This window comes from Stegodyphus dumicola, chromosome 10 (assembly GCF_044657685.1).
Source record: "Stegodyphus dumicola isolate Sdum_Otavi_A_Nest chromosome 10, ASM4465768v1".
NCBI classification, from domain to species: Eukaryota; Metazoa; Arthropoda; class Arachnida; order Araneae; family Eresidae; genus Stegodyphus; species Stegodyphus dumicola.
In genome coordinates this window covers 1,362,101-1,375,426 of record NC_140777.1, presented here as the reverse complement: position 1 = coordinate 1,375,426, position 13,326 = coordinate 1,362,101, and positions in this window count along the sequence as shown.

The window sequence follows — 13,326 nt, the reverse complement described above, 5'->3', positions numbered from 1 at the left end:
GAACGCCCCGCTCGAAGACTTAGAACGCCCCCTCGAAGACTTAGAACGATCCCTTCGAAGATTTAGAACGCCCCCGCGAAGACTTAGAAAGCCCCCCTCGGAGACTTAGCACGCCCCCTCGAAGATTTAGGATGCCCCCCTCGGAGACTTATGACGCCCCCCTCGAAGACTTAAAACGCACCCCTCGAAGACTTAGAACGCCCCCCTCGAAGACATAGAACGCCCCCTCGGAGACTTGGAACGCCCCCTTCGAAGACTTAGAACGTCCCCGCGAAGACTTAGAACGCCCCCCTCGAAGACTTAGCACGCCCCCTCGAAGTCTTTGAATGTCCCCTTGCCCCCCAAGAAGACTTAGAACGCCCCCTGGAAGACTTAGAACGCCCCCGCGAAGACTTAGAACGCCCCCCTCGAAGACTTAGAACGCGCCCTCGAAGACTTAGAATCCTTTTCAAGACTTAGAACGAACCCTCGAACATTTAGAATGCCCCCTCGAAGACTTCGAATTCCCTTCTCGAAGACTTAGAACGCCCCCCTCGAAGACTTAGAACGTCCTCCTCGAAGACTTAGAACGTCCTCCTCGAAGACTTAGAATCCTTTCCAAGACTTACAAAGCCCCCTCGAACATTTAGAATGCCCCCTCGAAGACATAGAATTCCCTTCTCGAAGACTTAGAACGCCCTCCTCGAAGACGTAGAACGCCCCCACTCGAAGACTTAGAACGCCCCCCCTCGAAGACTTAGAACGACCCATTCGAAGACATAGAACGCCCCCCTCGAAGACTTAGATCGCCCCCTCGAAGACTTAGAACGCCCCGCTCGAAGACTTAGAACGCCCCGCTCGAAGACTTAGAACGCCCACTCGAAGACTTGGAACGCCCCCTTCGAAGACTTAGAACGCCCCCTCGAAGACTTAGAATCCTTTCCAAGACTGAGAACGCCCCCTCGAACATTTAGAATGCCTCCTCGATGACTTCGAATTCCCTTCTCGAAGACTTAGAACGCCCTCCTCGAAGACGTAGAACGCCCCCCTCGAAGACTCAGAACGCCCTCCTCGAAGACTTAGAATCCTTTCCAAGACTTAGAACGCCCCCTCGAACATTTAGAATGCCCCCTCGAAGACATAGAATTCCCTTCTCGAAGACTTAGAACGCCCTCCTCGAAGACGTAGAACGCCCCCACTCGAAGACTTAGAACGCCCCCCTCGAAGACTTAGAACAGCCCCCTCGAAGACATAGAACGCCCCCCTCGAAGACTTAGATCGCCCCCTCGAAGACTAAGAACGCCCCGCTCGAAGACTTAGAACGCCCACTCGAAGGCTTGGAACGCAACCTTCGAAGACTTAGAACGCCCCCTCGAAGACTTAGAATCCTTTCCAAGACTGAGAACGCCCCCTCGAACATTTAGAATGTCCCCTCGAAAACTTCGAATTCCCTTCTCGAAGACTTAGAACGCCCTCCTCGAAGACGTAGAACGCCCCCCCTCGAAGACTTAGAACGGCCTCCTCGAAGACATAGAACGCCCCCCTCGAAGACTTAGAACGCTCCCCTTCAAGACTTGGAACGCCTCCCCCGAAAACTTAGAACGCCCCCCGAAGACTTAGAACGCCTTCCTCGAAGACGTAGAACGCCCCCCTCGAAGACTTAGAACGCCCCCCTCGAAGACTTAGAACGGCCCCCTCGAAGACATAGAACGCCCCCTCGAAGACTTAGATCGCCCCCTCGAAGACGTAGAAAGCCCCGCTCGAAGACTTAGAACGCCCCGTCTAAGACTTAGAACGCCCCCCTCGAAGACTTAGAATCCTTTCCAAGACTTAGAACGCCCTTCTCGAATACATAGAACGCCCCCCTCAAAGACATAGAACGCCCCCCTCGAAGACTTAGATCGCCCCCTCGAAGTCGTAGAACGCCCCGCTCGAAGACTTAGAACGCCCCCTCGAAGACTTGGAACGCCCCTTTCGAAGATTTAGAACGCCCCGTCGAAGACTTAGAATACCCAGTCGAAGATTCAGAATGCCCCCTCGAAGACTTAGAATCCCTTCGAAGACTTAGAATGTCCCCTCGCCCCTCGAAGACTTAGAATGCCCACTCGAAGACTTAGAATGCCCCCCTCGAAGATTTAGAATGCCCCCTCGAAGACTTAGAATCCTTTTCAAGACTTAGAATGCCCCCTCGAAGACTTAGAATCCTTTTCAAGACTTAGAATGCCCCCTCGAAAATTTAGAACGCCCCCTCGAAAATTTAGAATGCCCCCTCGAAGACTTAGAATTCCCTTCTCGAAGACATTGAATGCCCTCCTCGAAGACTTAGAACGCCCCCCCCGAAGAAATAGAACGCCTTCCTCGAAGACGTAGAACGCCCCCCTCGAAGACTTAGAACGGCCCCCTCGAAGACATAGAACGCCCCCCTCGAAGACATAGATCGCCCCCTCGAAGAAGTAGAACGCCCCGCTCGAAGACTTAGAACGCCCCCTCTAAGACTTAAAACGCCCCCTTCGAAGACTTAGAACGCCCCCGCGAAGACTTAGAACGCCCCCCTCGAAGACTTTGATCGCCCCTTCGAAGAATTAGAATGCCCCCTCGAAGACTTAGAATCCCTTCGAAGACTTACAATGTCTCCTCCCCCCTCCAAGACTTAGAACGCCCCCTCCGAAGACTTAGAACGCCCACCGAAGTCTTAGAATGCCACCCTCCAAGATTTAGAACGACCCTCTCGAAGACTTAGATCGCCCCCTCGAAGACTTAGAACGCACCGCTCGAAGACTTAGAACGCCCACTCGAAGACTTGGAACGCCCCCTTCGAAGACTTAGAACGTCCCCGCGAAGACTTAGAACAGCCCCCTCGAAGACATAGAACGCCCCCTCGAAGACTTAGATCGCCCCCTCGAAGACTAAGAACGCCCCGCTCGAAGACTTAGAACGCCCACTCGAAGACTTGGAACGCAACCTTCGAAGACTTAGAACGCCCCCTCGAAGACTTAGAATCCTTTCCAAGACTGAGAACGCCCCCTCGAACATTTAGAATGTCCCCTCGAAAACTTCGAATTCCCTTCTCGAAGACTTAGAACGCCCTCCTCGAAGACGTAGAACGCCCCCCTCGAAGACTTAGAACGGCCTCCTCGAAGACATAGAACGCCCCCCTCGAAGACTTAGAACGCTGCCCTTCAAGACTTGGAACGCCTCCCCCGAAAACTTAGAACGCGCCCCGAAGACTTAGAACGCCTTCCTCGAAGACGTAGAACGCCCCCCTCGAAGACTTAGAACGTCCCCCTCGAAGACTTAGAACGGCCCCCTCGAAGACATAGAACGCCCCCCTCGAAGACTTAGATCGCCCCCTCGAAGACGTAGAACGCCCCGCTCGAAGACTTAGAACGCCCCCTCTAAGACTTAAAACGCCCCCCTCGAAGACTTTGATCGCCCCCTCGAAGAATTAGAATGCTCCCTCGAAGACTTAGAATCCCTTCGAAGACTTACAATGTCCCCTCCCGCGTCCAAGACTTAGAACACCCCCTCCGAAGTCTTAGAACGCCACCCTCCAAGACTTAGAACGACCCTCTCGAAGACTTAGATCGCCCCCTCGAAGACTTAGAACGCCCCGCTCGAAGACTTAGAACGCCCCCTCGAAGAATTGGAACGGCCCCTTCGAAGACTTAGAACGTCCCCGCGAAGACTTGGAATCCTTTCCAAGACTTAGAACGCCCCCTCGAACATTTAGAATGCCCCCTCGAAGACTTCGAATTCCCTTCTCGAAGACTCAGAACGCCCTCCTCAAAGACGTAGAACGCCCCCACTCGAAGACTTAGAAAGCCCCCCTCGAAGACTTAGAACGCCCCCTTCGAAGACTTAGAACGTCCCCCTCGAAGACACAGAACGCCCCCCTCGAAGACTTAGATCGCCCCCTCGAAGACTTAGAACGCCCCGCTCGAAGACTTAGAACGCCCCCTCGAAGACTTAGAACGATCCCTTCGAAGATTTAGAACGCCCCCGCGAAGACTTAGAAAGCCCCCCTCGAAGACTTAGCACGCCCCCTCGAAGATTTAGGATGCCCCCCTCGGAGACTTATGACGCCCCCTCGAAGACTTAAAACGCACCCCTCGAAGACATAGAACGCCCCCCTCGAAGACATAGAACGCCCCCTCGGAGACTTGGAACGCCCCCTTCGAAGACTTAGAACGTCCCCGCGAAGACTTAGAACGCCCCCCTCGAAGACTTAGCACGCCCCCTCGAAGTCTTAGAATGTCCCCTTGCCCCCCAAGAAGACTTAGAACGCCCCCTGGAAGACTTAGAACGCCCCCGCGAAGACTTAGACCGCCCCCCTCGAAGACTTAGAACGCGCCCTCGAAGACTTAGAATCCTTTTCAAGACTTAGAACGAACCCTCGAACATTTAGAATGCCCCCTCGAAGACTTCGAATTCCCTTCTCGAAGACTTAGAACGCCCCCCTCGAAGACTTAGTACGTCCTCCTCGAAGACTTAGAATCCTTTCCAAGACTTACAAAGCCCCCTCGAAGATTTAGAATGCCCCCTCGAAGACATAGAATTCCCTTCTCGAAGACTTAGAACGCCCTCCTCGAAGACGTAGAACGCCCCCACTCGAAGACTTAGAACGCCCCCCCTCGAAGACTTAGAACGACCCCCTCGAAGACATAGAACGCCCCCCTCGAAGACTTAGATCGCCCCCTCGAAGACTTAGAACGCCCCGCTCGAAGACTTAGAACGCCCCGCTCGAAGACTTAGAACGCCCACTCGAAGACTTGGAACGCCCCCTTCCAAGACTTAGAACGCCCCCTCGAAGACTTAGAATCCTTTCCAAGACTTAGAACGCCCCCTCGAACATTTAGAATGCCCCCTCGAAGACATAGAATTCCCTTCTCGAAGACTTAGAACGCCCTCCTCGAAGACGTAGATCGCCCCCACTCGAAGACTTAGAACGCCCCCCTCGAAGACTTAGAACAGCCCCCTCGAAGACATAGAACGCCCCCCTCGAAGACTTAGATCGCCCCCTCGAAGACTAAGAACGCCCCGCTCGAAGACTTAGAACGCCCACTCGAAGACTTGGAACGCAACCTTCGAAGACTTAGAACGCCCCCTCGATGACTTAGAATCCTTTCCAAGACTGAGAACGCCCCCTCGAACATTTAGAATGTCCCCTCGAAAACTTCGAATTCCCTTCTCGAAGACTTAGAACGCCCTCCTCGAAGACGTAGAACGCCCCCCCTCGAAGACTTAGAACGGCCTCCTCGAAGACATAGAACGCCCCCCTCGAAGACTTAGAACGCTCCCCTTCAAGACTTGGAACGCCTCCCCCGAAAACTTAGAACGCCCCCCGAAGACTTAGAACGCCTTCCTCGAAGACGTAGAACGCCCCCCTCGAAGACTTAGAACGCCCCCCTCGAAGATTTAGAACGGCCCCCTCGAAGACACAGAACGCCCCCCTCGAAGACTTAGATCGCCCCCTCGAAGACGTAGAAAGCCCCGCTCGAAGACTTAGAACGCCCCGTCTAAGAATTAGAACGCCCCCCTCGAAGACTTAGAATCCTTTCCAAGACTTAGAACGCCCTTCTCGAAGACATAGAACGCCCCCCTCGAAGACTTAGATCGCCCCTTTCGAAGATTTAGAACGCCCCGTCGAAGACTTAGAATACCCAGTCGAAGATTCAGAATGCCCCCTCGAAGACTTAGAATCCCTTCGAAGACTTAGAATGTCCCCTCGCCCATCGAAGACTTAGAATGCCCACTCGAAGACTTAGAATGCCCCCCTCGAAGATTTAGAATGCCCCCTCGAAGACTTAGAATCCTTTTCAAGACTTAGAATGCCCCCTCGAAAATTTAGAACGCCCCCTCGAAAATTTAGAATGCCCCCTCGAAGACTTAGAACGCTCCCCTCCAAGAATTAGAACGCCTCCCCCGAAGACTTAGAACGCCCCCCCCCGAAGAAATAGAACGCCTTCCTCGAAGACGTAGAACGCCCCCCTCGAAGACTTAGAACGGCCCCCTCGAAGACATAGAACGCCCCCCTCGAAGACTTAGATCGCCCCCTCGAAGACGTAGAACGCCCCGCTCGAAGACTTAGAACGCCCCCTCTAAGACTTAAAACGCCCCCTTCGAAGACTTAGAACGCCCCCGCGAAGACTTAGAACGCCCCCCTCGAAGACTTTGATCGCCCCCTCGAAGAATTAGAATGCCCCCTCGAAGACTTAGAATCCCTTCGAAGACTTACAATGTCTCCTCCCCCCTCCAAGACTTAGAACGCCCCCTCCGAAGTCTTAGAACGCCCCCCGAAGTCTTAGAATGCCACCCTCCAAGATTTAGAACGACCCTCTCGAAGACTTAGATCGCCCCCTCGAAGACTTAGAACGCCCCGCTCGAAGACTTAGAACGCCCACTCGAAGACTTGGAACGCCCCCTTCGAAGACTTAGAACGTCCCCGCGAAGACTTAGAACGCCTCCTCGAAGACTTAGAATCCTTTCCAAGACTTAGAACAACCCCTCGAACATTTAGAATGCCCCCTCGAAGACTTCGAATTCCCTTCTCGAAGACTTAGAACGCAATCCTCGAAGACGTAGAACGCCCCCCCTCGAAGACTTAGAACACCCCCTCGAAGACTTAGAATCCTTTCCAAGACTTAGAACGCCCCCTTGAACATTTAGAATGCCCCCTCGAAGACATAGAATTCCCTTCTCGAAGACTTAGAACGCCCTCCTCGAAGACGTAGAACGCCCCCACTCGAAGACTTAGAACGCCCCCTCGAAGACTTAGAACGCCCCCTCGAAGACTTAGAACGCCCCCTCGAAGACTTAGCACGTCCCCTCGAAGTCTTAGAATGTCCCCTTGCCCCCCAAGAAGACTTAGAACGCCCCCTGGAAGACTTAGAACGCCCCCGCGAAGACTTAGAACGCCCCCCTCGAAGACTTAGAACGTGCCCTCGAAGACTTAGAATCCTTTTCAAGAGTTAGAACGAACCCTCGAACATTTAGAATGCCCCCTCGAAGACTTCGAATTCCCTTCTCGAAGACTTAGAACGCCCCCTCGAAGACTTAGAACGTCCTCCTCGAAGACTTAGAATCCTTTCCAAGACTTACAAAGCCCCCTCGAACATTCAGAATGCCCCCTCGAAGACATAGAATTCCCTTCTCGAAGACTTAGAACGCCCTCCTCGAAGACGTAGAACGCCCCCACTCGAAGACTTAGAACGCCCCCCTCGAAGACTTAGAACGACCCCCTCGAAGACATAGAACGCCCCCCTCGAAGACTTAGATCGCCCCCTCGAAGACTTAGAACGCCCCGCTCGAAGACTTAGAACGCCCCGCTCGAAGACGTAGAACGCCCACTCGAAGAGTTGGAACGCCCCCTTCGAAGACTTAGAACGCCCCCTCGAAGACTTAGAATGTCCCCTCGAAAACTTCGAATTCCCTTCTCGAAGACTTAGAACGCCCTCCTCGAAGACGTAGAACGCCCCCCCTCGAAGACTTAGAACGGCCTCCTCGAAGACATAGAACGCCCCCCACGAAGACTTAGAACGCTCCCCTTCAAGACTTGGAACGCCTCCCCCGAAAACTTAGAACGCCCCCCCGAAGACTTAGAACGCCTTCCTCGAAGACGTAGAACGCCCCCCTCGAAGACTTAGAACGCCCCCCTCGAAGACTTAGAACGGCCCCCTCGAAGACATAGAACGCCCCCTCGAAGACTTAGATCGCCCCCTCGAAGACGTAGAACGCCCCGCTCGAAGACTTAGAACGCCCCCTCTAAGACTTAAAACGCCCCCTTCGAAGACTTAGAACGCCCCCGCGAAGACTTAGAACGCCCCCCTCGAAGACTTTGATCGCCCTCTCGAAGAATTAGAATGCTCCCTCGAAGACTTAGAATCCCTTCGAAGACTTACAATGTCCCCTCCCCCGTCCAAGACTTAGAACACCCCCTCCGAAGACTTAGAACGCCCCCCTCGAAGATTTAGAACGGCCCCCTCGAAGACACAGAACGCCCCCCTCGAAGACTTAGATCGCCCCCTCGAAGACGTAGAAAGCCCCGCTCGAAGACTTAGAACGCCCCGTCTAAGAATTAGAACGCCCCCCTCGAAGACTTAGAATCCTTTCCAAGACTTAGAACGCCCTTCTCGAAGACATAGAACGCCCCCCTCGAAGACTTAGATCGCCCCTTTCGAAGATTTAGAACGCCCCGTCGAAGACTTAGAATACCCAGTCGAAGATTCAGAATGCCCCCTCGAAGACTTAGAATCCCTTCGAAGACTTAGAATGTCCCCTCGCCCATCGAAGACTTAGAATGCCCACTCGAAGACTTAGAATGCCCCCCTCGAAGATTTAGAATGCCCCCTCGAAGACTTAGAATCCTTTTCAAGACTTAGAATGCCCCCTCGAAAATTTAGAACGCCCCCTCGAAAATTTAGAATGCCCCCTCGAAGACTTAGAACGCTCCCCTCCAAGAATTAGAACGCCTCCCCCGAAGACTTAGAACGCCCCCCCCCGAAGAAATAGAACGCCTTCCTCGAAGACGTAGAACGCCCCCCTCGAAGACTTAGAACGGCCCCCTCGAAGACATAGAACGCCCCCCTCGAAGACTTAGATCGCCCCCTCGAAGTCGTAGAACGCCCCGCTCGAAGACTTAGAACGCCCCCTCGAAGACTTGGAACGCCCCTTTCGAAGATTTAGAACGCCCCGTCGAAGACTTAGAATACCCAGTCGAAGATTCAGAATGCCCCCTCGAAGACTTAGAATCCCTTCGAAGACTTAGAATGTCCCCTCGCCCCTCGAAGACTTAGAATGCCCACTCGAAGACTTAGAATGCCCCCCTCGAAGATTTAGAATGCCCCCTCGAAGACTTAGAATCCTTTTCAAGACTTAGAATGCCCCCTCGAAGACTTAGAATCCTTTTCAAGACTTAGAATGCCCCCTCGAAAATTTAGAACGCCCCCTCGAAAATTTAGAATGCCCCCTCGAAGACTTAGAATTCCCTTCTCGAAGACATTGAATGCCCTCCTCGAAGACTTAGAACGCCCCCCCCGAAGAAATAGAACGCCTTCCTCGAAGACGTAGAACGCCCCCCTCGAAGACTTAGAACGGCCCCCTCGAAGACATAGAACGCCCCCCTCGAAGACATAGATCGCCCCCTCGAAGAAGTAGAACGCCCCGCTCGAAGACTTAGAACGCCCCCTCTAAGACTTAAAACGCCCCCTTCGAAGACTTAGAACGCCCCCGCGAAGACTTAGAACGCCCCCCTCGAAGACTTTGATCGCCCCCTCGAAGAATTAGAATGCCCCCTCGAAGACTTAGAATCCCTTCGAAGACTTACAATGTCTCCTCCCCCCTCCAAGACTTAGAACGCCCCCTCCGAAGACTTAGAACGCCCACCGAAGTCTTAGAATGCCACCCTCCAAGATTTAGAACGACCCTCTCGAAGACTTAGATCGCCCCCTCGAAGACTTAGAACGCACCGCTCGAAGACTTAGAACGCCCACTCGAAGACTTGGAACGCCCCCTTCGAAGACTTAGAACGTCCCCGCGAAGACTTAGAACAGCCCCCTCGAAGACATAGAACGCCCCCTCGAAGACTTAGATCGCCCCCTCGAAGACTAAGAACGCCCCGCTCGAAGACTTAGAACGCCCACTCGAAGACTTGGAACGCAACCTTCGAAGACTTAGAACGCCCCCTCGAAGACTTAGAATCCTTTCCAAGACTGAGAACGCCCCCTCGAACATTTAGAATGTCCCCTCGAAAACTTCGAATTCCCTTCTCGAAGACTTAGAACGCCCTCCTCGAAGACGTAGAACGCCCCCCCTCGAAGACTTAGAACGGCCTCCTCGAAGACATAGAACGCCCCCCTCGAAGACTTAGAACGCTCCCCTTCAAGACTTGGAACGCCTCCCCCGAAAACTTAGAACGCCCCCCGAAGACTTAGAACGCCTTCCTCGAAGACGTAGAACGCCCCCCTCGAAGACTTAGAACGCCCCCCTCGAAGATTTAGAACGGCCCCCTCGAAGACACAGAACGCCCCCCTCGAAGACTTAGATCGCCCCCTCGAAGACGTAGAAAGCCCCGCTCGAAGACTTAGAACGCCCCGTCTAAGAATTAGAACGCCCCCCTCGAAGACTTAGAATCCTTTCCAAGACTTAGAACGCCCTTCTCGAAGACATAGAACGCCCCCCTCGAAGACTTAGATCGCCCCTTTCGAAGATTTAGAACGCCCCGTCGAAGACTTAGAATACCCAGTCGAAGATTCAGAATGCCCCCTCGAAGACTTAGAATCCCTTCGAAGACTTAGAATGTCCCCTCGCCCATCGAAGACTTAGAATGCCCACTCGAAGACTTAGAATGCCCCCCTCGAAGATTTAGAATGCCCCCTCGAAGACTTAGAATCCTTTTCAAGACTTAGAATGCCCCCTCGAAAATTTAGAACGCCCCCTCGAAAATTTAGAATGCCCCCTCGAAGACTTAGAACGCTCCCCTCCAAGAATTAGAACGCCTCCCCCGAAGACTTAGAACGCCCCCCCCCGAAGAAATAGAACGCCTTCCTCGAAGACGTAGAACGCCCCCCTCGAAGACTTAGAACGGCCCCCTCGAAGACATAGAACGCCCCCCTCGAAGACTTAGATCGCCCCCTCGAAGACGTAGAACGCCCCGCTCGAAGACTTAGAACGCCCCCTCTAAGACTTAAAACGCCCCCTTCGAAGACTTAGAACGCCCCCGCGAAGACTTAGAACGCCCCCCTCGAAGACTTTGATCGCCCCCTCGAAGAATTAGAATGCCCCCTCGAAGACTTAGAATCCCTTCGAAGACTTACAATGTCTCCTCCCCCCTCCAAGACTTAGAACGCCCCCTCCGAAGTCTTAGAACGCCCCCCGAAGTCTTAGAATGCCACCCTCCAAGATTTAGAACGACCCTCTCGAAGACTTAGATCGCCCCCTCGAAGACTTAGAACGCCCCGCTCGAAGACTTAGAACGCCCACTCGAAGACTTGGAACGCCCCCTTCGAAGACTTAGAACGTCCCCGCGAAGACTTAGAACGCCTCCTCGAAGACTTAGAATCCTTTCCAAGACTTAGAACAACCCCTCGAACATTTAGAATGCCCCCTCGAAGACTTCGAATTCCCTTCTCGAAGACTTAGAACGCAATCCTCGAAGACGTAGAACGCCCCCCCTCGAAGACTTAGAACACCCCCTCGAAGACTTAGAATCCTTTCCAAGACTTAGAACGCCCCCTTGAACATTTAGAATGCCCCCTCGAAGACATAGAATTCCCTTCTCGAAGACTTAGAACGCCCTCCTCGAAGACGTAGAACGCCCCCACTCGAAGACTTAGAACGCCCCCTCGAAGACTTAGAACGCCCCCTCGAAGACTTAGAACGCCCCCTCGAAGACTTAGCACGTCCCCTCGAAGTCTTAGAATGTCCCCTTGCCCCCCAAGAAGACTTAGAACGCCCCCTGGAAGACTTAGAACGCCCCCGCGAAGACTTAGAACGCCCCCCTCGAAGACTTAGAACGTGCCCTCGAAGACTTAGAATCCTTTTCAAGAGTTAGAACGAACCCTCGAACATTTAGAATGCCCCCTCGAAGACTTCGAATTCCCTTCTCGAAGACTTAGAACGCCCCCTCGAAGACTTAGAACGTCCTCCTCGAAGACTTAGAATCCTTTCCAAGACTTACAAAGCCCCCTCGAACATTCAGAATGCCCCCTCGAAGACATAGAATTCCCTTCTCGAAGACTTAGAACGCCCTCCTCGAAGACGTAGAACGCCCCCACTCGAAGACTTAGAACGCCCCCCTCGAAGACTTAGAACGACCCCCTCGAAGACATAGAACGCCCCCCTCGAAGACTTAGATCGCCCCCTCGAAGACTTAGAACGCCCCGCTCGAAGACTTAGAACGCCCCGCTCGAAGACGTAGAACGCCCACTCGAAGAGTTGGAACGCCCCCTTCGAAGACTTAGAACGCCCCCTCGAAGACTTAGAATGTCCCCTCGAAAACTTCGAATTCCCTTCTCGAAGACTTAGAACGCCCTCCTCGAAGACGTAGAACGCCCCCCCTCGAAGACTTAGAACGGCCTCCTCGAAGACATAGAACGCCCCCCACGAAGACTTAGAACGCTCCCCTTCAAGACTTGGAACGCCTCCCCCGAAAACTTAGAACGCCCCCCCGAAGACTTAGAACGCCTTCCTCGAAGACGTAGAACGCCCCCCTCGAAGACTTAGAACGCCCCCCTCGAAGACTTAGAACGGCCCCCTCGAAGACATAGAACGCCCCCTCGAAGACTTAGATCGCCCCCTCGAAGACGTAGAACGCCCCGCTCGAAGACTTAGAACGCCCCCTCTAAGACTTAAAACGCCCCCTTCGAAGACTTAGAACGCCCCCGCGAAGACTTAGAACGCCCCCCTCGAAGACTTTGATCGCCCTCTCGAAGAATTAGAATGCTCCCTCGAAGACTTAGAATCCCTTCGAAGACTTACAATGTCCCCTCCCCCGTCCAAGACTTAGAACACCCCCTCCGAAGACTTAGAACGCCCCCCTCGAAGATTTAGAACGGCCCCCTCGAAGACACAGAACGCCCCCCTCGAAGACTTAGATCGCCCCCTCGAAGACGTAGAAAGCCCCGCTCGAAGACTTAGAACGCCCCGTCTAAGAATTAGAACGCCCCCCTCGAAGACTTAGAATCCTTTCCAAGACTTAGAACGCCCTTCTCGAAGACATAGAACGCCCCCCTCGAAGACTTAGATCGCCCCTTTCGAAGATTTAGAACGCCCCGTCGAAGACTTAGAATACCCAGTCGAAGATTCAGAATGCCCCCTCGAAGACTTAGAATCCCTTCGAAGACTTAGAATGTCCCCTCGCCCATCGAAGACTTAGAATGCCCACTCGAAGACTTAGAATGCCCCCCTCGAAGATTTAGAATGCCCCCTCGAAGACTTAGAATCCTTTTCAAGACTTAGAATGCCCCCTCGAAAATTTAGAACGCCCCCTCGAAAATTTAGAATGCCCCCTCGAAGACTTAGAACGCTCCCCTCCAAGAATTAGAACGCCTCCCCCGAAGACTTAGAACGCCCCCCCCCGAAGAAATAGAACGCCTTCCTCGAAGACGTAGAACGCCCCCCTCGAAGACTTAGAACGGCCCCCTCGAAGACATAGAACGCCCCCCTCGAAGACTTAGATCGCCCCCTCGAAGTCGTAGAACGCCCCGCTCGAAGACTTAGAACGCCCCCTCGAAGACTTGGAACGCCCCTTTCGAAGATTTAGAACGCCCCGTCGAAGACTTAGAATACCCAGTCGAAGATTCAGAATGCCCCCTCGAAGACTTAGAATCCCTTCGAAGACTTAGAATGTCC